Raw genomic sequence first — 26,761 nt, forward strand, 5'->3', positions numbered from 1 at the left:
GAACCGAACGAAAGGGAAGCCAGGCGGACACGGTACCTTGTTGTGGAGGGCCGCTCCGGCGGGGGCAGTTGTTCCTGGTGGTGGATGCACGTCGGGTCTTGGCCAAGAGTAGAGATGATCTCGTCGTCGAAGGAAAGTGAAGTCCGGTGCACCACCAGGGAAGAGACCAGCCGCGGAGTGCTCCGTCACAAGGCACCACCTTTTGGTCGCGGTACAGGGGTAGTGGCTATCCGGTTGCCGAGGTGCTCTGCACGGGCAATTCGACCACTGCGTCCTGAGGCGAATAAAAAGCAAAGGGGACTGGTTGTTCCCACCAGTCAGGGGAAGAGACTCTCCGGCAGGGAGATCTCCTCTGTCGTCGGGAAGTGGTGAGTCGGCTCAGCAGGGCTCCACCGGAGGTGTCGTCGTTGCAGGTCGGCTCAGCGTTACCCTCGTCGGATTCTTAGGTCCTGTGGCGACTTCTGAAGATCCAGTCCCAAAAGCCCTGCTTTTATGCAGAAGACCCCCATTCATTCAGCCTAGCTGTCAATCAACACATGCTAAGTGGTGAGCGGGAAGGCTCACCACCTGGGCCACTCACTCCAGAGTGTGACCGGAGTTGGCAAGACAACTTGGTCCAGGGTGCCTAAACCCCCTCCCACACCCCTGAGGTAACCCAGATAGAATGGCACCACTTTGGAGGGTCTCTGTACAGAGGCCCGCCAAAAGTGGAACAAAGGGCTCAACCTTTGGTTTAGGAGTCACAGAGACGAACACAGACGCCATTTTACAAACCGAGTTCTGGCAGAAAATACCATCCGATAAACTTATTTACGATAAGTAGATCGGTGGTAAGTTAGAGATTAACGAGAAAAAGTATTAATCTCCAACAATGGGACGAATCCCATAGGGTTATGCTCGGGGTCGAACATAACAAGTAGTTTCCACTGCCACCAGCCAAAACTCGACAAGGGGGGACGGGACAGTGCCCCCTCGAATAACAGGTCTAGGAGTAATCAAATTACCCCTACTAGTACGTCCACAATAAGATGGTTTGTACTAGTCCTGTTAGTAAATTTAGGTCTAGTAAAGCCAATGGTGACTTTACATGCCCGGGGAGACAGTAGTCAGTCCCCGGGTATGGAGTCTATGGTGGGGGACCCGCTAGGGCGCCCCCGTGTTACGACACGTAGGGTGCAGTGTAACACACATAGAAAAACATATGAGACCCTATGGAATAAAAGACCCCATAGCCCATCGAACACATTGACATTTCAAAGGAATTACACACATACATGTCCAAGAGTGGGAGAAAAGAGTCTCTCTCTTGGCAGGATGGAAAAAAACAAACTCCAGAAATCCAGCAAAGCTGCTGGGGGACTCACTAGGTTAGGAAATTCAGCCTAAACAGAGAATTCTCCCTAACACTCGCCCCCCCAGACTAAGGGACAGGAGGATTTAATCCACTCCTAGAAGAATCTCATAGCTCTAGTCGATGACATACATCCTAGAGAGACCATCAGCATTTTGGTGGTGACACCCTGACCTGTGCTCAATGGTGAAATCAAACCCTTGCAGGCAGATCGACCATCTCAATAGTTTTGGGTTCTCCACTAACTCCATTACCACATCAGTCGCAACAGGAGGGAGCCTAGAGAACAACCAGGGAAGCAACGCATTCCCGGTGATGTCCTGGAGCCCATGATTGTATTCAAACAGTTTCAACCAATCCAACACATCCAATCTCGGTTCATACATACCCACTAATTCCTTCGGCATCCGGGGTCTTTTGGGACTGGAGCTCCTAGAGGAACCAGAGGAGAGAGAAGCATTTTCCATAGACAACTTTTTCATCTCTAACTCGTGATTAAGTTCTATTTCTCTGAGTCTTAACTCAGCTTGCTTCTGCTCAGCCTGGGCATTCGTCCGTCTGAACTCGAGCTCTTGGTTTCGTTCAGATTGAGCCAAGAACCGTTTATATTCTAATTCGAGCTTCATTTTTTCAAGTTCAAAATAAGCAGGGTTACTTGTGGGACCTGGTATGGGCCCCGTAGGCACAGCTGGTAAGGCAGGTAGAGGAGCGGGGGAGACAGTTTCGTTAGCCTCTCCGTCCTCATCACCCTCTTCATCGCTATCATCAGAATTACGATTCAGATCAACACCATTACTGTCGTCTACATTCGATGGGGAGATTGGTTCCTCTGAACCAGTACCCAGACTTTGGTTCTCCAGCAATCTCTCTATTAGTTCTAACTTCTTGCCTCTTACAGAAAGATTCTCTTGCCTACAGAGAGCTCGCAGACTCTCAGTATTTTCACCTGACAAAGACTCTTGACTGTAAGTTTCCATCGTAGACATGTTTTTTGAAAGTTGCTTTTTGTGCAAAGTTTTGTGGTTAGTTATCCTACAGTGTCGAAAAGCACTCTAAACTGTATACTCGATACAAATCCCACCGCTGTACACCAGTGTTAGGCGGAAACCTGTGCAGTTCCCTCTGGGACCACTGCAAAAGATTTAGGACTACAGGCGTTGGCGGTGAACCCACTTGGTAGCAGTCTGTACCACACAGATTCACTTGGTAGCTGTGGCTGAGCAGTCAGACTTCTCTCAAGAAAAGTTGAGCAGTATGTGGAGTATACAAAATAGGGCAATTCTTCACAGCAAGACAAGCAAACACGCAACGAGGCTTAGTGTAAAGATATTAAGGTATTTATTTATAACAGAACATCTATGAAAAACACTAAGGCAAATCACGGCAAACAAATCAAACACAATTACTCTACGAAGTAGAAAACGATCAATCCCCCTAGCAAAATATCGACAACTCTAGGTTCTACCGGTACCACTTATTTTCAGACAGAGGTGTATACCTCAACCTAGATGACACTCGAATATTAGTTAGGACGGGAGAGAAAAATATAGGCAGGTTATGAAATCAACACAGTTCGATCCTAGCGGATAAAATGCAAGGCAGGAAGGCAAGAATCACAATAGATCGTAAAGTTCGGAGGCCAGGCCCACTCGGAGAGAGGCAAGGCGCGATGTCCCAAAAAGTCTCTAGCGGAGATGCATTCAAGTCTTTGTAGCAAATTATTATCGGCAGATTGAACCAGTTCAGAACAAAGAATGAGAAAAGCTTGGAGGCGACCCAACGGGACGGAGAGGATTAAGACACCTCACTCGAACCGAACGAAAGGGAAGCCAGGCGGACACGGTACCTTGTTGTGGAGGGCAGCTCCGGCGGGGGCAGTTGTTCCTGGTGGTGGATGCACGTCGGGTCTTGGCCAAGAGTAGAGATGATCTCGTCGTCGAAGGAAAGTGAAGTCCGGTGCACCACCAGGGAAGAGACCAGCCGCGGAGTGCTCCGTCACAAGGCACCACCTTTTGGTCGCGGTACAGGGGTAGTGGCTATCCGGTTGCCTAGGTGCTCTGCACGGGCAATTCGACCACTGCGTCCTGAGGCGAATAAAAAGCTGTAAGAGGATTCAATTCAACACTACAGCTAAGTCAATGCCTAGTTTGGGATACTGAATGGAAACCCTTATTGATATATCTTTATGTCCAGTTCATGCATTCTGGATGACTACCCCTATATAACACCCCTCTCTCGGAATTCCCCTGACCCCACTGAGCCAAGAAGTAGTTCTGTTTTGCAAGTTTAAAAGGTTTATTTGATAATTTAAACAATAGATATATATATCACACTTTATAATAAATTAATAATTGAATATCACACTGAATCTGAGCAGTAATCAATAATGGATAGTCTGGCACTAGCACACTTGTGAATAGGAACAGAAGAATAAGGTGGTAGAGAATGCTTTATATAAGTTCAGATGGATGTAATGTTGAATGAAAATGCAATACAGAAAATACTCAATATGATTTCAACAAAACAATGTAATCACTTTTCTCTGGCAATCCCCTCCCCCCTTTATGCAATGCAAGGAAATGGAAGAAAAGCACACAGTTCTCAGAAATGCAATCAAATGTAATTCAGTTCACCCCAGCAAGCTTAGACTACAGAAGTTTGAAACACAGGCCCAAAATGCTTTTATATGTGATAGCACTATATTGGAAAATGTGCTAAAATGCTTTTATATGTGCTGGCAATGAAGTGAAAAATATGCTAAAATGCTTTTATATCCCTCTAGAGGTTCAGGGTGAGTGGTATCTAGTTAATATTAGTCCAGGCTCACTCTAGCAATGATTCAGGGATGGTTCTTAAGAGGCAAACGAATTTTTTAGCAAGGAAAGCAAGGAAACTGCTGTTTTCACACATGGAGAAATTTGCAAATCGTGGCAAAATTCGCGAGTGCGTTTTTCGCGATTGCGGCAAAAGTGTATGGAATAGGAATGCGGTTCTAGGTTCGTTGAAAAGCCAAGATTCCCAGCTTTCAGAGGAAAGTTACTGCAAGTCTCTAAGACAAACGGTCACGGAGATATGAGCGATATGGTAAAGGTCGTTTTTCAGATTTGAAATTTTAAAGTTCAAAGTGACAAGTGACAGCTAGCAACTAGAAATGACAGGTGACAGCTTTACAAAATGACAGGTGACAGTTAGGAGGCAGTTCTACTTAGATTAAAATAGATTGAATTATATTATTTTAACTAAGAGATTGGTTCTGCACAGTTCTGCTAGGTACTCACAATATATTTAGAAATAGAATGGGCCTCGCCACAGATCTGGTCAGGTTTTAGACTGGACTCTGGTCTGGTCTCGGCACTTCACAGTGATCTGGGTCAGCTCTCTGGTTCTGCTAACAGTGGTCTGGGTCAGCTCTGCTCTCTCTGGGTACAGCACTGCTTCTGGATCTTTCTGCACAGCTTTCTCTGGAGATTGATAGATTTGAAGTCTGGATCTCTGGATGTGGTATGGTCCGGCAGCATGCTCCGCAGCAAATGGAATAGAATGTCCCTATCTGTCCTGACTGTCTGCTTTTATGTGTTTTGAAAATGGGTGGAAAGGCTAGCTTCCTAGGCCCTACCCCTCTCCACTTGTCATTGGCCACTTCCTCCTCTTCCCCTTGATTGGGGGAATGAAATGAAGTGTCATCATGATGAGGTCTGTTTATGGTACAGAGAACCCACCCCTGTCAAATTACACACAATCTATATTTTGACCCAAAAGACATATTTGCACAGGTACACATTTGTTTAAAATTACATGCACCCATCACATATCACAGGAGGTATACCCTGTCCAAATCTGCTCTTCCTGGGAGCTTGCATTCAGAAATGGCAACATTTGCACTTTTTGGTCAGGTTACCAATATCAGATTCTTACTCAAATTTACCCAAATGTGTGCAAAGCATGCAGGCATTAATTGACGAAGTATCAGACTTTTCACATGCAGACATTTTAAGTAATACCCTCTTAACTGCTAGTTTGCCCCCAGATCATGCCACCGGTTCTAAAAACCTCTTAAAATGTGGGCAGAAAAATCACAAGAATTATGGTATCATTTAAATAATCATGACAAGTCCGTACTATGAGTTATTCATCTTTTTCTAAAACCATATTCTGGCTACAGGGGTGTGTCTTTTCAGGTCACATGGTACAGAAACCAGTCTTTCCACTTTCTTCAAGCTCAGCCTCTGTCTCCAGTTTCTCCCCCTCCCAGTTTCTGCCAAGCCAGCTTGCTCTCACATGCAGTGCTCCTCCCCTTTCCTTCCAGGAGGAAGCCACATTTACGACTCCCACCAATAAAACATTTGCCTGAGTCAGGACAGGGCTTTGTTCAATTTCCTGCAGAGCCCAGGTAATTCAATCAGAGAAGTGTCAGATCCCTTTTGGTGGGAGCAGCAAAAGGCAGCTAGGCCTGGGAACACAGCTGTAGTGCAAGTCTCAACTCCTGTCGGGGGTAGCTGGTGGGCAGAATTCAGTTCCTTAAGCCAGGCCCCAGCTAATGTCACTTTTAGTGACCCAGTTTTCTGCATTCAAATAAAACTAACCATTTTTACATATGCAGCTAGAATTCTGATTCTAAGTTTAAAACTATGACATTTAAACAATTGCAACCTATGTGACACTCAAAAGTAGGTCACTCATTTCTTTTAAACATTTAGGTTTTTAGTGTCTTTCAGTCCAAATTTACTTAAACTGCTGAAATCCACAGCTCAGCCAGTCTTGTTATAAACCTTCAAGTCACTTCAGAATATAACTTTAGATTGTATCCACCTCTCAGTAAGTCTTTCTTTGGCCTGCTTTGGGTTCATTTATTCAGTTTTACACAAAAAATAAAAGTCTGGTGTTGTTTTAAAACGCCGGCTTTCTGATAGTGGTGAGTACTGGTAATGCACCCATTTTTGGGATTTAAGAAAATGAATTCCCCACAGTTCTAGGTTGCTTTTGGCAATCAGCATTGCCATTCCCAATGGTTTCAGGCTACTGTGTGGGTAGTGCAATGGTGGTTTTAGGCAGTGCCCTTCTGTGCCCATAACATCGGCAAAATGGGTGGCAGCCTATTCTTCATGCACTTCCCTGGGCATTTTCTGGGAATCTCTGGCCATCATGATGTTTTCCATGTCAGTACTGCACAGTTTTGAGGTAGGGCTTGGATGCGTGGATAAAAACATCCCACAAAGCAAAGGGGACTGGTTGTTCCCACCAGTCAGGGGAAGAGACTCTCCGGCAGGGAGATCTCCTCTGTCGTCGGGAAGTGGTGAGTCGGCTCAGCAGGGCTCCACCGGAGGTGTCGTCGTTGCAGGTCGGCTCAGCGTTACCCTCGTCGGATTCTTAGGTCTTGTGGCGACTTCTGAAGATCCAGTCCCAAAAGCCCTGCTTTTATGCAGAAGACCCCCATTCATTCAGCCTAGCTGTCAATCAACACATGCTAAGTGGTGAGCGGAAAGGCTCACCACCTGGGCCAATCATTCCAGAGTGCGACCGGAGTTGGCAAGGCAACTCGGTCCAGGGTGCCTAAACCCCCTCCCACACCCCTGAGGTAACCCAGACAGAATGGCACCACTTTGGAGGGTCTCTGTACAGAGGCCCGCCAAAAGTGGAACAAAGGGCTCAACCTTTGGTTTAGGAGTCACAGAGACGAACACAGACGCCATTTTACAAACCGAGTTCTGGCAGAAAATACCATCCGATAAACTTATTTACGATAAGTAGATTGGTGGTACGTTAGAGATTAACGAGAAAAAGTATTAATCTCCAACAATGGGACGAATCCCATAGGGTTATGCTCGGGGTCGAACATAACAAGTAGTTTCCACTGCCACCAGCCAAAACTCGACGAGGGGGGACGGGACAGTGCCCCCTCGAGTAACAGGTCTAGGAGTAATCGAATTACCCCTACTATTACGTCCACAATAAGATGGTTTGTACTAGTCCTGTTAGTAAATTTAGGTCTAGTAAAGCCAATGGTGACTTTACATGTCCGGGGAGACAGTAGTCAGTCCCCGGGTATGGAGTCTATGGTGGGGGACCCGCTAGGGCACCCCCGTGTTACGACACGTAGGATGCGGTGTAACACACATAGAAAAACATATGAGACCCTATGGAGTAAAAGACCCCATAGCCCATCGAACACATTGACATTTCAAAGGAATTACACACATACATGTCCAAGAGTGGGAGAAAAGAGTCTCACTCTTGGCAGGATGGAAAAAAACAAACTCCAGAAATCCAGCAAAGCTGCTGGGGGACTCACTAGGTTAGGAAATTCAGCCTAAACAGAGAATTCTCCCTAACAACTACTATTTACTTAATTTTGCGGGTATAACTAGGAACTGTTGACGCTTAATATTCAAGGGAAAACTAGCAGGGTGTGTTACCCGATATATATTTTATTTATAAAACCTTGCACTACAAGCCACATCTATTTTCAGTTACATGCCACCCATTTGTTATGGAGGGAACACCCATTTAAAATTTTATTTTAATGTGACATTGAAATCTACAGATCTGAATCAGATCCATCCATCAGCAAGGCAAAAAGGAACAATTCAATAAACATTTGCAAGCAAGCAATATGCCATACACTTCTGGTGGTAACCAGGCCAAACAATACAAAACCACAGACTGCAATGGAAAATGTTTCAAAAATTTTCCTAGATTCTCTGACACATCACACAGTGTTGTCTTCCTGGCACAAACATGCCATTTGCCCAGTTATTTGAGTTTAAAATAAAATATCCTGATGATATAAATACCAGTATAATACCAAAATGGGGTAGGGGCCAAAATAAAATGTTGTCCCAGGAACAGACATATGGATCCTCCTGAAACAAAGCTAAACATTAGCAAACAAACATAAAATTGTATACATCTTACAATGTAATTGTCATTATTCCCTGAGTGCATCCGTGTAACATCTTTTGTAAACATTTCTTGGTACCAAAAAGCCAACATGTGGCCAAACATTTTAGCTGTAAATAAATATCCCTAATATCAAATGCTTGTTGCATAACAATGAATCAATAAATACACATATTTAACTCATGTCATGAGGGTGAAACGGTTGCTTCAAATGCAAGGTAAGAATGAGAGTGTGTCCCTTGCAGCGGTAGGCAACAGAAGACTTATGTGCTTGAAGATGTTTTGCTGTGACAGATTAGGACCAAGAAGTCCCCTGCCACAGCAAAAGAGCTATGGAGCATCTGCGCTGCAGAGCCTTTCTGCGTGGTTTCATTGAAGCACATGTCTGAATTAGTTTATCAACGGTCACAGTCAGTCAGGTCTCTCTCAATACTTAGGAAGGCTACATTTGAAAGTCTCTCTTCACCCATTGTGGACCGTAAATTACTTTTCATCAACTTCACCCTGCTAAAACTTCATTCTGCGGTGGCACTACTTACAGGCAAGGTGATGAATATTCTGTACAAATTAGAAATGGTTGGGTAAACACTGTGCATATTATTGGCTATTAAGAAAGGCAGCACATTGTTTATTATTAACTTGTTGTCAGAGAATATTTCCCCATACAGTGCACAAAAAGAAGAATACACTCCCACAGCGTCGGCACAGAGACATCACCTGAATAAAATGTAGCTAACTCTTTCAATGCGTCAGAATTATCTAACCTAGTAAAATGTTAAGGATCCAGTGCTGAGAATGTAAGCACAGTATTTCTAAAATCTTGAAACCTCACTGTCATCGGAGCAGCAAAGGTATCAACAAGAACATAGAATGTTTCTACTTTTAATGCATGCCTCCCACCCTATAAAGGATTATTATCAGCTGCTTTATTATGAAAGCTGTTTTTAGCTCTCTTCCTTTTTTCTTGAAAGTATGTTGATGTCCCACACTCTTCAGCCATGTTTCTAGCATCTGTTTCAAACTGGTCAAATATATGATCTGACCAAAGCTTCTCTGGTACCTTACAGCATGTCACAACCATGCGTTCTGCAGTTACTAAGTCAACTACTTTGCAAATATGTTGACAGTGTATGCACAGTTTGCAGTACTTTGTGCCAAAAACATATCAAGAATTTAAACTCTAAGGTTTCAATTGTGTTCCAGAGCCCCTGTACCAAACAAAGTGCTTTTCCATTTGCATTTGGGATGCATCCATTGGAATTTCGGTGCAGTGCTATACTAATTGGTACAATGTTTTGTTTCACAGAATCTACTGCCCTTTTACAATTAGCCCATCTAGTGTCAGATTGCTTTTTTAATGTCAGGGCTATTTCCTGTAGGTCGTGCTCCTGTTACTCTTCCTGCCAAACCTTGAAGTGAGGCAGACTGCCAGTAAGGAAAGTGTACAGTGCCTCAAGTGTACCAAAACATAACTTTCCTTTTATACATGACTGTGCAGCATCAATCAGCACAAGGTTTGATTTGCACGCAGCAATTGTACGCATCTTGTACCACCTTGGTATCACCTACACAAACTATGCAGATGATACTCAGATCCTCTTACCACTTACTGGGGATTATGGCATGGATTTGGCCTTGGTGAACAGGGTATATCTCATCATCCAGGCATGGATGGCTACCCATGGACTATGCCTGAATGATGACAAGACTGAGATCATCATCCTGGGCACTACCTCAACCCTTAAAAAACTGGGACCTAAATAGTCTACCTTCAACATTGACAATTACCCTATCACTGTTGCCAATGAAGTAAAAACCCTGGGTTTTTACCTGGACTCTACCCTTTTTTTCACTAAGCAGGTCCATACCATGGCATCTGCCACTAAATATACCTGCAAATTGATCAGAGCGGGTAAACCTGTCCTGTCCAACAACAGTTGTATTTCCCTGGCCAGAGCGCTTATTTTGTCGAAGCTGGACTACTGCAATTCACTATACATAGGGGCTAATAAGCAAATTACCAAGAAAATCCAATCCCTCCAGAACAATGCCCTGAGAGCGGCACTAAATAACTGGCTCTCAACTCATGACAAAATCCAGCTACATTTTGCTTCACTCACATATGAATGCCTGAACAACGCTGCGCCCTGTTATCTGACAGAGAGACTCATAAGAAAATCCTCTACAAGACCTACCACATCATCCAGTACCAACTGCCTCTCAGTCCCAAGATTTAAACTTTACAGAGTCGGGGGACGTAGCTTCCCGGTCAAGGCAGCTCAACTCTGGAACTCCCTAACCACTCACCCCCCCCTCCACTGTGAGTAGATCAATCTCACCCTAACTTTCACCAGAACCTCATAAGATGGTTCAAAGACTCTGCCAAGTAATGCCCAGATAGAGTGTCTTCTAAAGCAGCCCACCTTATTTGCCTGTGATGTATGAACCCTTCCAGTTACACTTTTGGCTGACTTTTGTATATTTCTATATCTTTTGTATATGTTATTTCGTTCCTTACTGATCTATCTGTATCTACAGCATGTATATCGCTTCTTTCTTGAATAATTCCTATGCATATGATTGTTTCTGATGTGTAACTAAGCTGTAAATTGTCTTATCCAATGCGCCCTGATACCCACGGGTCTGGTGCACAATACAAATAATAAAACAAGCATAAAACAAACAACAGTGAACATATCTAACTTTGGGTGAGACTTCTTTCACGTGCTTGCAGTCCAGCAATACATCCGGACATAGTGCTTGCACCATCATACCCCTGTGAACGAATTAAAGAAACACCAAGTTCCAAAGACTCTAAAGTCGATGCCAATAGTTTATAAAGTCTGCCATTACTGCTCCAGGGAGTTCAGCAAATGTTACAAAATGTTCAGCTGCATGACCAGATGATGTAACATATCTAAGTGATAAAGAAAATGTATCAACTCTGCTGACATCTATTGTAGAATCAACAAAGACACTATAGAGTTTGGCCATTTTTACTTCTTCTAGGGTAGCGCGTATTGTCTTTTTCACTAGTGCACTGATGAAATCATTCTGGATGTCATGGCTGAAGTAGGTTTAATTCTGCTTAGCATGAGCAATTTGCAGTGCTGAAACATTGTCATACTTGGGCATCATCTTGAGTAACTCCCAAAAAGTTCCTTCATTGGACGTACTTCCCAATCCTGCATCTTCTCTGTGTCGACAGAGAGACAACATTGCTTGGTGAGATACAATATAGCATCAAACAGTCACCTTATAAGTACCACCGTTTTGCTCTATCTGTTCCCTTTCAGCTATTATTAGTACAGAAACAATAGTTCTATCTTGGTCAATGCTAAATGTGGCTATTTGTAGCTGTTTCTCAGCTTCGCAGTGTATCTTGAAATGTTCATGCAGTGCAATTTTTTCTGTTCCTTTTTTTTTAAATTGGAAAATCCCCATGTTTTTTCATCAGCAAATAGCCAACATGTATCATGTATATATGATGAGAGGAGATGAGACTCAGAGAAGGGATAGTGGTATAAGAGACAGGTGTAGTGAAAAGGGATTGAGCGCAGATGGAATGAGAAAAGGAGGAGACTCAGACGAGTGAAAGGAGAAAAGAGGTGAAGGAGAAACAAGTAGAAAGAAGATCACATACTTCCAGTGACACAGAGGCATTAATGTGAGCTGTACGGTACGGTACCTTTCCCATATTGGACAGGGACTGCTGTCAATTTTGCTGCAACTGTTCTCTGTGTGAGGAAAACTTGGCTGCACCATAACGCTTTGATCACTTTGTATGTGCACCAGCATCATATTACACATTGCTGCAGTGTGCACCGAGCTACGGTAACAGCGCCACTTACCGATTTCTATCCCATCCACCTTGATACACCGTGACCGCAGGGCAGGACAGATAGAAGATGCACACTGTGAGCATGTGCACCCACACCAATGCTTTCTTGTGTGCACAAACACCACCCGGCAGCAGCGGCTGCCAGCCAAGCACATCCCAGGTACTGGTACACATGCACACACCTCCTAGACATCAGGCTCACATGTCCTGTCCAAGTGTCCATGCATGAGCGAACAAGCTGACAGTGACACATACTCCGCGATCTCCCCCATGAGGGCTTGACCGTGTACCGCTGGTCACACGCCTGCATTCCATGCACGTCACCACCACACACACCATACACGCCACCCACACTGGCACAGTGGTACTCCAGGCCCCTCAAGCTCCTCTGTGGGAGGTCCTGGGACTGGGGCGACTGGGGCCCATGCCATTGCCACATGCCACCATGCATATTTCCAATAATGATTGGAGATTCAGCAGACTCAGTGACCCGGAGATAAGTAGAAAGGGACTTCCATTTGTCTTTGAGATCTACTCATGCTGATGCATGACCCCTGCTGCTTCCTGGCACTGCATATCATATGCAATATAGAAAGAATGGCAGTGCACTAAAGGGTCTGACATTGGCCCTGACATAAGCCATTAGTAATGTCATTGCCACCACCAGTCTTGCAGTTAAAGATATGTTTCCATAATTAAAGGCCCTTGAGCCATGGTGCTATACTGGACCACGATGCAATAAGCTACAGGACTGCAAATACACAGTAACTTAGGTACAACGCAATGATATACACACAATTCAATATGCTTCTACTTCTGCACTACATTTCTACTCCTATGCCACGGACAATGCCCTGCAGATTGCTGCAGCACTAAACGACTTATGGTCAAATATTAGTCTGCTGAAACACAAAGGCAATACAAATATAAAACTTGTCACAAACTGTAGCCAACAAACTGCTAAAGCATTTACCACCGACGTTTAGCAGTGGCCCAGCGTCATGCATACCAGCAAGTGAGAATGATCTTTGCACAGGCAATTGTGGCTCCCAAAACAAGTACTTGGATGCATTAATCTGGTTTAGTACCTGGTGCAGGTGTTTCTCAGGGTCACAAACGCACAGATTGGTGCGTTTGCCAGCCTTACCCGACGGTCCCTTCTCCCATTCCAAGATGGGCTTAAAAAAAAAAAAACAAGCAAACACCGGCGCGTGGGACATGCAATAGCGTGTGCAGCCTTAAGGTCGGGTAAGGCTTGCAAATGCACCAATCAGTGCCTTTGTGACACTGAGAAAGGACTATGTGTAGTCCCTTCTCACTGCTCTATGGTGGTCATTTTCGCTGTTTACTTTTTTTACAATTTACTTGAATGGCCTCCATGGAATGGCAGAAGGGACTATGTGTAGTTCCGTCTCTGCATCCTTGGCTGCCATTTTCTTTGTTTACTATGGCCGCCACGGAAAGAGAAAACAGACTATGTTTTTCTGTGTGCTGCAGCCATTTTGGAACTTTTTTTCCTGGCTGCAAAATGCAACGCGTCTCAGAGCAAAATAAAAAAAAAACACCATTAGTACCCCAGTCTGACAGGCCGGGGTACTAATGGCAATACGCCCCTTGCATGCGGCCCATTACCGCATAAGGTAATGCTCCTGGGTTCTTCAATAACTCTGGGCTTCTGGGGCATTATCCTATGCAGTAAGGGCCTGCAGGCTCTGTGCTAATTGCCTAATATTAGTTTCTGTGTAATCTGGGCAATGTCTATAATGTACTTGGCTGCTATAGGCTCCTGCAGCACATTCTATAAGCATTAAAAGGGAACCTTAGATATGGCATTGGGGTTTGACTTTGACCTTCCTTGGGCCAGCTTGAGGTGAGGCCGGGAAAATGGCACATTCTGATCATGAGTGCCAAGCTTGCAAGTTATCTTGGACTGTATTAACATACAGAGCAGCCCGTCCCACTGTCTTGTTCTCCAACGACATTCACCTTTCAATCTGTTTATTTTTGACTGCGCCGTACTTAGGTCCTCAGTCAGTGCTTTGATAGACTTATGGAGGGAGAGTTAGAACATCAAGTCAGCGGCCTTGCAAACATGGTGGGCTGCGGATAGTAAAACTGTTGATGTAGCTCCATTAATGTTTGACCAAAAGTGATCAATTTCTATGGAATCAGTATTTGTTACAGTGTGAGAATAGCCTCTCAGATACTGAGATTGTGGGGCCGATTCATGGAACAAACGTGCGCCGAAAATCCATGCGCAAGCAGGCGCAAGGTAGCGCAAGCGTGAGAAACGCAGCGCACGTGCACGTGTGCGATTCAAGGAAGACGCTGCGCGTGTTTCCCGATGTCCGTGCGCCCAATCCAGCCATGGCGCACGCAGGCATACACGGCGTGCGCTACGCGCACAGCAAACGCGCACATAGCGCGGCGCACACAACCAAAGTGGGCGGAACAGTGGGCGGAACATGCGGAATGGGGAATAACACGTGAAAAAGAAGGCGTAACTGGGGAAGTACTGCAGGGAACTACACGGAACGCCCACACGCACGCGAACAACCCGTATTCATGGATCCGAATACGGGAAATCCGCGCACGGCAAAAGACGCACACAGGCGTCAACGCGTCCGCCACACGAAGGCAGGCGGAAGCGTCCGCGCGCACAGTATAAAAGTGCGCGCAAACAACAAACACGTATATACAGCTACGATGAATGCCCCATTTGTCGCAGCACTGATCGTGGGACACCGCAGGAGGAGGAGAATAGCCAGGGCACGCATTTTCGCACCACGGACAAGCCTTTTTGGGATGCCTGACGACCAGGTCTATGGCAGGTATAGGTTTCCACCCAACATCATCCTAGACCTGGTCAGGGAGTGGGAAGATGACCTTACATCCCCCACCCTTTGCTCCCAAGCATTGAGCCCCTTGGAGAAGGTGCTCAATGTCCTGCATTTTTTGGCCACTGGGCCATTTCAGCGGACTACTGCCATAGTGGGGGGGGTCTCACAGGCCACGCAGTCACGCTGCCTACACCAGGTACTGGCAATCATGACAGCGCACCCCTCAGTCCGCAGGCACATATACATGCCCAGAACACCCGCAGAAAGGCAGGCCGTTGTCCTGGATTTTTTCAGGGTGGCACACTTCCCCAAAGTGCTCGGTGCCATAGATTGCACCCATGTGGCCCTACGTCCACCTAGGGCCACTGAGCACATCTACCGAAACCGCAAGCACTGGCATTCCATCAATGTACAGGTGGTATGCGATGCAAAGGGAATCATCACCTCTGTCTATGCAAACTACCCTGGCTCCACCCATGACAGTTTCATATACAGAATGTCCGCCCTGAGCCGGCCCTGGAAGCTGGGCAGCATGGCGACACCTGGCTCCTAGGTGAGTACAAATGCCCTTGCACATGCATGCATGTCACACACACACACAAATAAACAAACCACAATAATCACAACCATTTACACCTCCCAGGGAACAGTGCCTACCCTCTGAGCAACCACATGATGACGCCAATCCGGAACCCCACTACACCACCCCAGGTAAGATACAACGCCACCCATATTGCAACCAGGGCCATAGTGGAGCGCACATTCGGAGTGCTCAAGTCACGTTTCCGCTCCCTTGACCGCTCTGGCGGGCAGCTACTCTATGCACCACCAGTAGTGTGCAGGATCATTGTGGCAGCATGTGTCCTGCACAATGTTGCAACACGGCAGGGCGTCCCGGTGGACATGGTGGTGCCCCCACATCCCCAACCACAGGCACAGGCAATGCCCATGGGAGGGGACAGGGCACATGGCGAGGAAGCCCGGACCCAGCTTGTGGCCACATTTTTCACCTAAACTCCCACCCCTGCGGAGTGCACACAGGCCTGGCACATACCAGGTGACAATCGATGATGACAAAGAGACAGTCAACTGTCACAACCCTACCACCCTGAGATAGTTGCCATGGAAGTGCCACATTGTCTGCATCCCTAGCTACTTAAACACAAGCTCTCCTGTGTGACCAAAAGGCACACATATGACATGACATGATATGGCCTATACACAAGTATTTCGAGGTGCGATGAGGCCGGGAGGGGTGAACAAGGGAAGACAGACGACGGTACTACTAGGCCAGGTGTCATTTAGATTGTGCAAGTGCAGGGGTAGGGGGAAGGGAAAAGTGCAAGGGGAAGGGGAGGGGGGGAGTGCAGTATAGGGGAAGTAGACCAAAAAACAAATACATAGGCCATCTGGTGGCAACTGCAAAGGTAAGTGCAGACAAGTGCTGGGAAGGGGGGGCTGTAGGGATAGAGAGACAGTACCGCAGTGCAGGGGTTGCCAGGGAGGCAGTGCAAGTGGAGAGTGGCTGGGCCAAGGACCGAGGTCGGTGAGAGTGGCCCAGTTGCAGATCCAGTGCAGTTCCAGTGAAGAATTTTGCAAGGGAGAGGCAAAGAGAAAGCAGAAGCAAAGAGGAAGGTCTTGAGGTGCTTCCCGAACTGAAGATGGTTCCCCTCAAGTTCCAGTGAGGCAGGAAGGCTGTTCCAGAGGGAGGGCCCTGCTGCGGAGAGAGATCTACCCCCAGCTAGTTGCTCTGAGAAGCGGATGACCCTGACATGCAAGGTGTGCATCACGGACACATGCAAAATAGGCCCTGGCCATCACTGTTATGTCACTCAAACCCTCCCAAACCACAACATGACATGGCAAGCAATACCCATACACCAACACAGTAACAATAAGGTACACATTGCCATGTCCAAAATGTACAGTGGCATCAGACAATGATGCCTGACCTGGAATCAGATGAAATGACAGACCAACAACCTCCCACCCAAAATAAGTCATTTCCAAATGCATTACAAGAGTTGTAGACGTAACATAACAATGAATGCCTGTCTACATGCACATTGTGCATTGCAAAATCAACACTGCAGATTCTGTGTGCTGTGTCCTACTCCTGCAACACACTGCTCAGCGCACAGCACAGCACAGTGAACAGCCATTGTGTGTGATGCACACCATGAGCATCACATCTAAGCGACAGACCACATCAAAAAGCAAATTAGGCATGTACAGGATCCATAATTGGTCACAGAACATGTGCTGCAGGGTCACAGTGGGCACCAGAAGGCAAGCAGTGTACACGTGGATATGCAAGGGTGGGAGTACATGTAGTGCATCAGAGTGCAAGTGTGTGGGTCAGCAAGGACATGCACTCAACATATGCATGTGCAATCAAGTGACCATCAGTGTTCTCTACACATCACATGTGAACATTCACCATGTGTACACCCCAGCATGTCAAACCATAACTATCCCCTCGCACCTGAAAGGTAAACACAACACATGAACAGGCATTGATCAGCAGAACACAACATGTACATAGGATACCACCATTACAATGTCAGGGTTCCCATCACACTGCAGGGCAAGGCAACTATCAACAACAACCCCCCCCTTCCCTCACAAATGACCATGACCCACTGAACAACTGCACCTGGGTCATGGAGCCTTCAACCCTCAATTCCACCTGGCCACAGGATCACCTTTACCCTTCATCACCATCTCCCACCTTGTGTGTAAAAAGGTGCCTGCACCCCCAGAATCCACACTCATTTCCAAAATCACAAAATCCAAGGCATAAAAACGAACCAGAACACCCTCCAGTAGATGACCTGACGTAGCAGTACCTCACAAAGGCCAAGTACTACCACAAAGATGCAACAACCAAGGTAGCACAGTAAAACAATGTCACAACAGGATGTGAACCATGTGTGGTACATAACATAGGATGATGCACCATGAACGGATGTGTACTGTCACAGGTCCCGTGTACAGGCGCGGGAGTGTCACGAAACACCCCACTGTGTCCCGGGTGCCTGCAAGGTCAAACTCACACAGGCCCCTGACACCCTGGTGGGGAAGGAGGTTCAGGGATATGCAGTCGGGACAGGTGTTGGCACACTGGATAACTGGAATGAGTGGCAGGAGAGGGGAGGAGGAATGACACATAAAAGTAGGGAATGCACGTAAATGTACTACCTGCATGAACACATACACAATCCAAACAAACTTGGACATCATTGTCATGGCCTTCTGTAGTCCAGGCGTAGGAGTGGTACGAACCAACCACCCCCTCTAGGGTTTTGGCGCCTGCAAGTTCGGGGCTTACACAGGCATCCGCAACCCCAGCGGGGAAAGAGGGTTAGGGAACGTTGCTTGGATAGGTACGGGAGGCAGGAACACCGGGTAGAGGGTACAGGGCTCAAAATTGCATAGGATTTTGGGTGATTAGGGGGACAAAAACATACCAAATTGAATCACACATACATCCATGCATTAGTGCACCCCCCAGCAAGCCTATGCAGAGCAGTTTGAAAGAAAAACAACAAGACACTTAGCTCTGGTTTTGAGTGCTGGCCTCCTGCCTGCGCACTCTCAGGTCCGGTCACAGGAGCACTGCAATGCTGCAAAGAGAGCCACAGTCAACAACCTGTACGTGCCAATTACACAAAAACACACCACCAAACATGCCCCATAGCAACAAACTACTCTACAAACAGACAATCTGGTGTAGATGCTTCGTACCCATATATAACATTACCCCTGTGACGGGTCATACACAGTCAATGCAGTAAGTCAGCCGCCGGTGGGTGCATGGCAAATGGAACACCAATGTGTCACAATTCACACAACATGCAATGTTCCCTGTGTAAGCAGACAGACCCATATAGCAAGCCATGACTTCAGAGCAAGTTGCGTACCACCATGACCGAAACAAAGTTGGCAGTGCATTCATCATAAAGTACATGGAAATGAAATGCACTGCACCCGAGTATGTCCCTTGCTGTATGTCCCTGTGAGCTGCCCCTTTCCATGTCTCGGAAGGCTACATGGTTGATACAAGTGCCTCGATGGACCTTGGTGTACCGGAGGGTATGTGCCACTGCCCCTGCAGGTGTCCCAGACAACCTTACAATCAACAGCCATCAGTCCACCAACACATCTGAGCTGCATTGTGTGCTTCAACACCAATATTCGTCCAAGCTCACCCTCAGTGCTGTGACTAAGCCTGCATGTGCAACTCGCCTCGTGCAAGCTTTGCTGTGTTGTGGCCCCCCTGTGCTGCTCACTTTGCCTGGAGTCCCTTGGAACACGTCAGCAGTTCTAGGATGTAGGTCTGCAATCCCTGTGCCTCTGCTTGTGCACACATGTGTATGTGGGCACCAACAAACGTGTCCAGAATTCCGTCGTCCAATGGGCCATGTCTGCTGGCAAAGGTGCTCTGGAGGCTCATCCCCCTGCAGAAAGGGCATGAAACACATGATTAATGCTTCAAAGTCATCTGTGTGTGTCTCTTCAGGCATCTCATTACTTGACCATGTCAGAGAGTCACATCATAAATCACACCATCAGTCCGTCTTTCACATCCAAAGTGTGGAACACTATCTACAGCATGAATTGCAACAAGCACGTGTACAGTAAAGATAAGAAACATACTACACAATGCATAGCAATTAATGTACACATTAATCATGAAACACCCCATCTAGCAAAAGCTGAACAGTGGACAATAACACCAAAATCATCCCCACTAGGGGTGTAAACACAAGTCACACAGCACCAGACATGCCACAGATATGACAGTCCAAAGCCCTTGTATAAAAGTTTGTGACACCGAACCATCCTTGCGAGCCCATGGATAAGGGAGGCGGGAGTGGCATATGTGAGTCAAGCACCCCAAGCAGCAAACACATACACAAGACAAGCCTGAAGGTCCCAGCTGGAACAGACAGTGGATGCCTTCAAAAGCCACAAAGCACTGCACCGTCACATGAAAGCACAATAGACAAGCAATTTTAAACTATATTAACTAATTACACTAACTATGGAAAACTTACATTACCTAATTAAACTAACTATCAAACAGAAACTTAACTAACTAAACTAAAAGAAAAATCAAAAATGGCCACATACAACCCGGGGGGGAGGGGAGGCACCCAGGAGGGGGGAGGTACAGGGTGCTGCTCAACATCCACATGTGATGATGCTGAGCCAAAAAAAAAAACCTTCATGGGCTCACCGCCTGCACAGCCCGACCTATGTGGGAGATAGATGGTTGTCCGAGTCTGGCTCATCCTGGAAAGGAGGACGTGGCACAGTAGCCTGGCCACGCCTAGCCGCAGCTTGCCCCTCGTCGGCAGCAAGTCTGCCGGACGGGTGAGCCTGGTTCTGTGTGGCAATGTGACGTAGGTCTGCATGCAGAACCTCACGTGATACACGTGCTTCCTCTTGCAAGGTAGCACATGTAACACGGAGTTCCTCCTGCAAGGCCTGGCTGGACAACCGCTGCACCTCCCGGCAAGCCTGTAGCTCAGCCGAGATGTTACGCTCAAGCAGTGCAAACCTCTCCTCTGCCTGCTGCCTCTGGGACATCATAAGGACACCCAGAGTGGATCTGAGGGAAGCATACTCCTCCCTCAGGGCATCCATGTGCGCCTCTGCGTGAGCAGCAATTGCTTGACGCAGAGACGAAATTTCAGCCTGGCGTGCCCTGTCTGAGGCCGCCATGCCCAGCCTGAGCGAGCGGGCCGTGGACCGTGCCGCCTGCTGCTGGAGAAGCACCTGCCTGGCAGGGGGGAGTACAGATCGGGCCACACGCTCCATGCTCTCAGCGATGTTTTCCATTGCTGCCCCCTGCCATTCTGAATTGGCAGTCATGTCTTTCTCCCACTCAGTATACTGCGGTTGCGCTCGACGACCGCGTTGCCGGGCTTGACCCCTGCGGGACCCAAGGACCGGGGGTCCTCGCTGTGTTGGCACCGCCCGCGGCTGCACGACTACATGCCCCCGTTGACGTGATGTCCCAGACACATCAGTGACTGGTGTGGAGGGTGACCCTGTGTCCCGATCCACCACGGGCAGAGGAACCAAGACTGTCTGATCCCTCAGTGCAGGTGTCACGGACAGAGGAGTGTCCACATCAGAATCACTCACCCCTGACACATGGACTTGATGCTCATCCAACTCAACATGGACATAAGAGTCGTCATCAAGGCTGGACTCATAGGCAGCCAGAGACAAGATGGACTGTAGCACTTGGGGGTTTTCGTGGCCTACCACCCCACGAACCCCACTAGTGCCGGGTTGATGTAGTGGTAACAACCCTGTGTCTGGCATGACAACATAATCCTCCGCCTCCATTGCGTCCTCACCTGAAAAATAGAGAGAAAAAAGGTCACTACACATGTCAGAAGCACACAACACACACACACACCGACAGCAAACGCATCAGGGAGACATGTGACACACAGCATATAACCTGGCATGCATGCTGGGTCAACTTTGAATTGCTTCTGTGATCAGACCTGTTGAAAGGTGGCAGTTTCCATTTCCATGGAAGTGGGTCTATGCAGTGCAGAAAATGTGTATGCCACTCACTACCTACATGTACAAGGACTCCATGGTGTGTGCCAGGAAATGTGAAGGCAGTGCAATGTCAAATTCAGACATCACGTGCATTGTGCATTCAATGTGTACCATATCTAGAAGCCAAGCACCCCTCCACCCCAGTACCAAAGCAGGGATGCCTAGCATGGTATCAAAAGGCTGACCATACACCTGTGTATTGACAGGCAGTGTTGACTGGCATCAACAGCTTAATGTGATTCAAGTGACAACACTGCAAATTATGCTGGGACAGTAAGCAGGACACATGATGAAAACTCTGGATTCCGCCCATGTGTGAAGAAGACACAACAACAGTTGGACAGAGTCATTGGCCATTGAACAGGCTGAGGCCTGTGAGCCACACAGATTGTCAGACCCTAAACATGTGTGCAATGCAGGACTGGGCCACAGTTGACATGGGAAGGCTGATGAGATGGCAGGCAATGTATTTAACCAAGGACTTGTATTACAGTGATCATCCAGTCAAGGACACATAGGGGCATGTGTGCAATGCACATGGAGCATGAATGGGCACTCATGTCCCTGCGGGACATCTGACCTATGCACAGTACAAGTGAGATACCCTGCATCAAGTACTAAGGCTGTACCACACGGCATATGTTTGGCAGATTCTACACTGGAAGTTAGCATCTACACAGGATGCATGAACAAGAAAGTACACATTGGCAAGATTGAAGAACACCAGTGCAAAGGTGGAACTGGGGTGCAGAGTGGCGGAGGAGGGGCAAGGGAGCATGCCTGCATGGAGTCCCCGCATGCAGGCAGAGGAGACATGCATGACGGAAGCATTGCATTACTTACACATCAGAACCATGTACACATCACATGTAGCGGCAATCATGCACAACACATCCCACAAGTGAAACACACACGTCCTCAACAAACATGCATCAACACTCACTGGACTGGGCATCAAAGTCCAGCATCTCTCCCACTCCTTCGACCAATTCAGGTGGTATGAACTCCGCAACGAGTGGCTCATGTGGAGTGAGCTCTTCCTCCTCTGGTGCAGGCCCACCGCCAGTCACCAGAGTCAAGTTGTAATGAGAGGCACGCTTAGCCTTAGTGCTGCGTTTGATGTCATTCCAACGCTTTTTGCACTCTTGCGCCGTGCGCACCTCATGGCCGAATGAACTGACATGTTCCGCAACATGCTTCCAGTGGGTGTCACATTGGGCAGCCGTAGTCTGACTATTTGCACCCACTAGCATGTCACGACTGTGGCCCTGCACGTAGTCCACGAGGAAGTCCAGTTCCTGCTTACAGAAAGGCTTCTTCCTCGACGTGCAGGAGGTCGTGGCTGTGTGTGGGGTCCCAGCCTGTGCTGCAGGTGCAACCTTCCTCCTCTTGGACTGTGGCGCAGACCCAGGCTGGCTAATGCCGCCCTGACCAGTATGGCCAGTGGGTTCGGTGGACTGAGCCAAGGGAGTGGCAGGTGGAGGGATGACCAAAGGCCTGACTTGTGTCAGTGGCAGCTGGGTGCCCACTAATGGACCCTGCGCAGCAACATCAGCTGTGGCAGGGTCATTGACCGCAACGGTCCTGGTTGGCAGACTCACAACCGGGGTGCTGTTGGGTGCATCTGCTCCTGCACTTGCCAACACCGGCTGTTCGGGGCAGCAGATGACATGACTGCCCCAGGGACACGTGTCTTGGTCTGAGCAGCTCGGCCTGCCCCTATGGTTTCCCTCCTGGCCTGTTGGAGATCTACCAAGGGCTCCTCAAGTGCCAACGCAGCCAGCGCTGGCAGACCCTGAGCCTGGGTGGCAGTCTCCACAGCTGCACCTGCAGCTACCACTACCCTTGGGCCCGTGGCAGTCGATCGAACGGACTGCCGGGTCACACGGGTGCCAGTGCCAGATGCAGAAGCTGCATCCCCCGGAACCACAGGGGGTGGTGGCATGACTGCACCGACACATGGCACAACATTGTGCTCAAGTGGCGCACCCCTGCCTCTTCCCCCTCTGTGGCCGCCCTGGACACCCTGGAGTCCCCCTACTCCCTGGTCACCACGGCCACGTCCCCGACCACGCCCACCACGAGGAGGACGCCCAGCTGAGGCGCCCCTCACCTTTGGTGGCCTCCCAACCATGGCACAGATGTAGTAGTGCCGGCACAGATGGAGTGGTGCCAATGGGAGGTGTACACCACAATTGACCTGGGCAATTGGGGTGAAGGGGGTGGGAAGCAAGATGTTAACAGCCCCCCTGCACCTGCAAGGCTGTATGTGACCCCGGTGATGTAGTGACGGGTCACGCAATGCTCAGGCACCCCAAAACTGCAGTAAAACCGTGCACGCAACCCTGCAGCCCACGTGCGTGGTTTCAACCTCCCACAGTACGCGGTGGCACCCAGTAACACGAATAACGCTTACGCGTGGGACACGCAGGCTACTATGACATCGAAAATGGGTGCGATACACAGGGGCACCCGCAGTGGGAAAAAGAGCGTGTGCGACTCACCGTCTGACTAGCGCGATGCAGGAAAACACACGTAGCCAATACCCCTGCCAAAAGAAGAGATACGTCCTTGATAGCTGTGAAGTTGTGATGGCATGCGAAACAACAGGAAGCAGCAACACACGTCGGTCTCCACGAAAGGCACGTACAGCGAACTGCTGGGCCCGCTCACCTTTAACCCGTGCTGAGGGAAATGCACGCGCGCGTCACGTCACTTACACGCATGGGCCCTTTCCTCGTATTACACGCGGACGTACAGTTTTTCACGCGCGCTGAAATGCCCATGCACGCCTGTGCGTGTCACGTCACAGGGGCGCTTGCGCTTGAGGGGCCTTCTGTCCAATGAAATTGCGTATGCGTGCAGACGCGCTTACGCGCTAAGGGCCTTTCCTCGAATTACACGCTTACGTGCAGAATTTTCACGTGCCAAATCACTCCGTATCAAGCTGGCCACGCGTAAGCACACGGAAGACCACGCTCCTGCCCAGAAGGCCGAATTACTGCCCCCCAGAGCCCCGAGCATGCTCCCACCTGCCATCTGCTGCTGCCTGACTGCCTGCTGCCCACGTGCCCTGCCATTTGCTGCCTGCACATCAGCCAGGGGTGCTGTTGCTGTGACCACCTCTGCTGGAACCGAAGACTCCCGACTGGGATTCCATCGCTCCACAGCCCAGCCCCAGGACCCAGTTGCCCACCCACTCCTGCCTCTGGGGTTGTCATGTCGGGCACTGCAACATCTGGCACCACTGACAACCCCCAGCCAGAGAGGCAGAGGGGCACCAGCTTCAGTGCCACCGAAGTTGGTGTCCTGGTGGAGCAAGTCCTGGGGCAGTATGATGCCCTCTTCGGAAGTCCCTGCGCCGACAAGGAAGGACGGACTCGGATCTGGACTGACATCGTGACTGCCATCAACGCGGAGGGGGTGGCAGTCCGCGACTTACAACATGTCAAGAAGCGCTGGGAGGACTTCAGGTCCAGGACCCTGAACAAGGCCCGGCGCCTCTTGAAGGCAGCGGATGCTAAGGGGCGCCGGGGCCACTTGTCGGAAGATCAGATGAGGGTCCTGGAACGCATATCCCCAGCACTCCACGTCCAGGTCCTTGAGAGGCAGACCCGTCTGGAGTCGAGCGGTAAGTGTACATGCGTCCTGATTGTGAGCTGTGCGTGTGGTGATGTTTCAGTAGTGTGCAGGTTGCACATCTGTTTGTATGGGGTCGAGTATGGGTGGGGGTGTACAGGGCCGTGAGGCTAACACATGCGAGGGCTGTAATGTGTGAGGCATGGATGGTGCTTGTGTGTGTAGGCTTGCATGCCAAATGCAGTTGCATGGGCACACATGTTTGGATAAATGTGTATGTAAGTAGACATGTTCGTGATGTCATGCATGTATGTTGTTTTCAGCTGCATGTATCAGCACTGTGTACATGTGCATTTGTGTGTATTTGACAAGGGTGCAACAGTGATGCAACATGGATGCATGTGACAGCGGGATGTGGAAGCCTGATTGGCAGATGTGACATGGATGCCCATCTGAACACTGAGACACTTGGCAGTGGTGTACACATGCATGCAAGTGTGGTGGTGTGTGTACATGTGTAGTGCACTTCCTGTGTTGCATGTGATGTCTGGCTCAGCTTTGCCTGCTGATGCTGTTGTATGTGTATGGATGGTGCTGGCAGTTGCGATATGGCTGTGGTATGGCTCATGTGTGCGAGTTGAAATGACATGTGTGTTGGGGATTGTGATGGCATGTCTGCGGTTTGCCAATGCCACTCATGTACAACTGTCATGTATGTATGTTTCCATTGTACAGTGCCCTGATGCCTGTGTTTTATTTCTCCCTGTCTGCAGCGTCAACTGATGAAGAGTGCGGAGAAGGTGCTGTGGAGCACAGCGGCGGTGATCCCACCGCCAGCCGAAGACGCAAGGCCCGGCTCCCCTCCAATGTTGTGATCTCGTCGGGGAGTGAGGAGTCCGGTGCCACGTCCCAGGCCGCAGCTGCCGGGGGGAGATAAAAGAGGCGGAGGTTGGAGTTGGACTCCTCGGCAGCAGAAGGGGCAGCTGGGACCCCACAGGGCCCAACGGGGGAAGATGGCACAGAGTCATCCAGGTTGGTGGGGGGTTTGGTGGAGTAGGAGGCCGTGCAAGCAACAGAGATGGGGTCTGGAGGTGGGGATCCCACTGGTGCTAGTGGTGCAGTGCAGGACCAGGGACAGGAGGCATCACAAGCCGCCGCGGAGGTGCCTGTGTGCAATCCTGTCCCTGATCCTGTCCCTGCATCATCTTGCACCAGCAGGGATGCCTACGTCCAGACCCGTTTTCAGGCAGGGGATGAGCTAACGACAACTGGCCTTCCTCTGCCTGCGGCCGTGGCTATCCGGGTCCGGGTTGAGCCTGTCCTGACTGGTGTGGCGTTGCGTCAACGGGCCATGCGAGGTGACCTGCAGTCTTTTCATGAGGAGACTGCACGTCATCTCGAATGGCTCGTTGACCGCGTCGGCCTACTGGGACAGGTCACCCAAGCCGGATTCCTCCGTTTGATGGGGCTTGCTACGACCCCCTCCTCAACTGAACCCCCTATGCGCCAGTCGTCCTCCGTGCCATCTTCCCACCCATCAGTCACCTGGGTGCCCTGTGGAGCTGCCTCTGACGGTGCGGCCGGGCTGGTGGAGGAGGCATCCCTGCCACAGTCGGGAGTCGGACGTCCAGCAGGGGTGGCCACATCAACGACTGCACCCCAGCC

This window comes from Ambystoma mexicanum, chromosome 14 (assembly GCF_040938575.1).
Source record: "Ambystoma mexicanum isolate Mex_15411 chromosome 14, UKY_AmexF1_1, whole genome shotgun sequence".
Lineage (NCBI taxonomy): Eukaryota > Metazoa > Chordata > Amphibia > Caudata > Ambystomatidae > Ambystoma > Ambystoma mexicanum.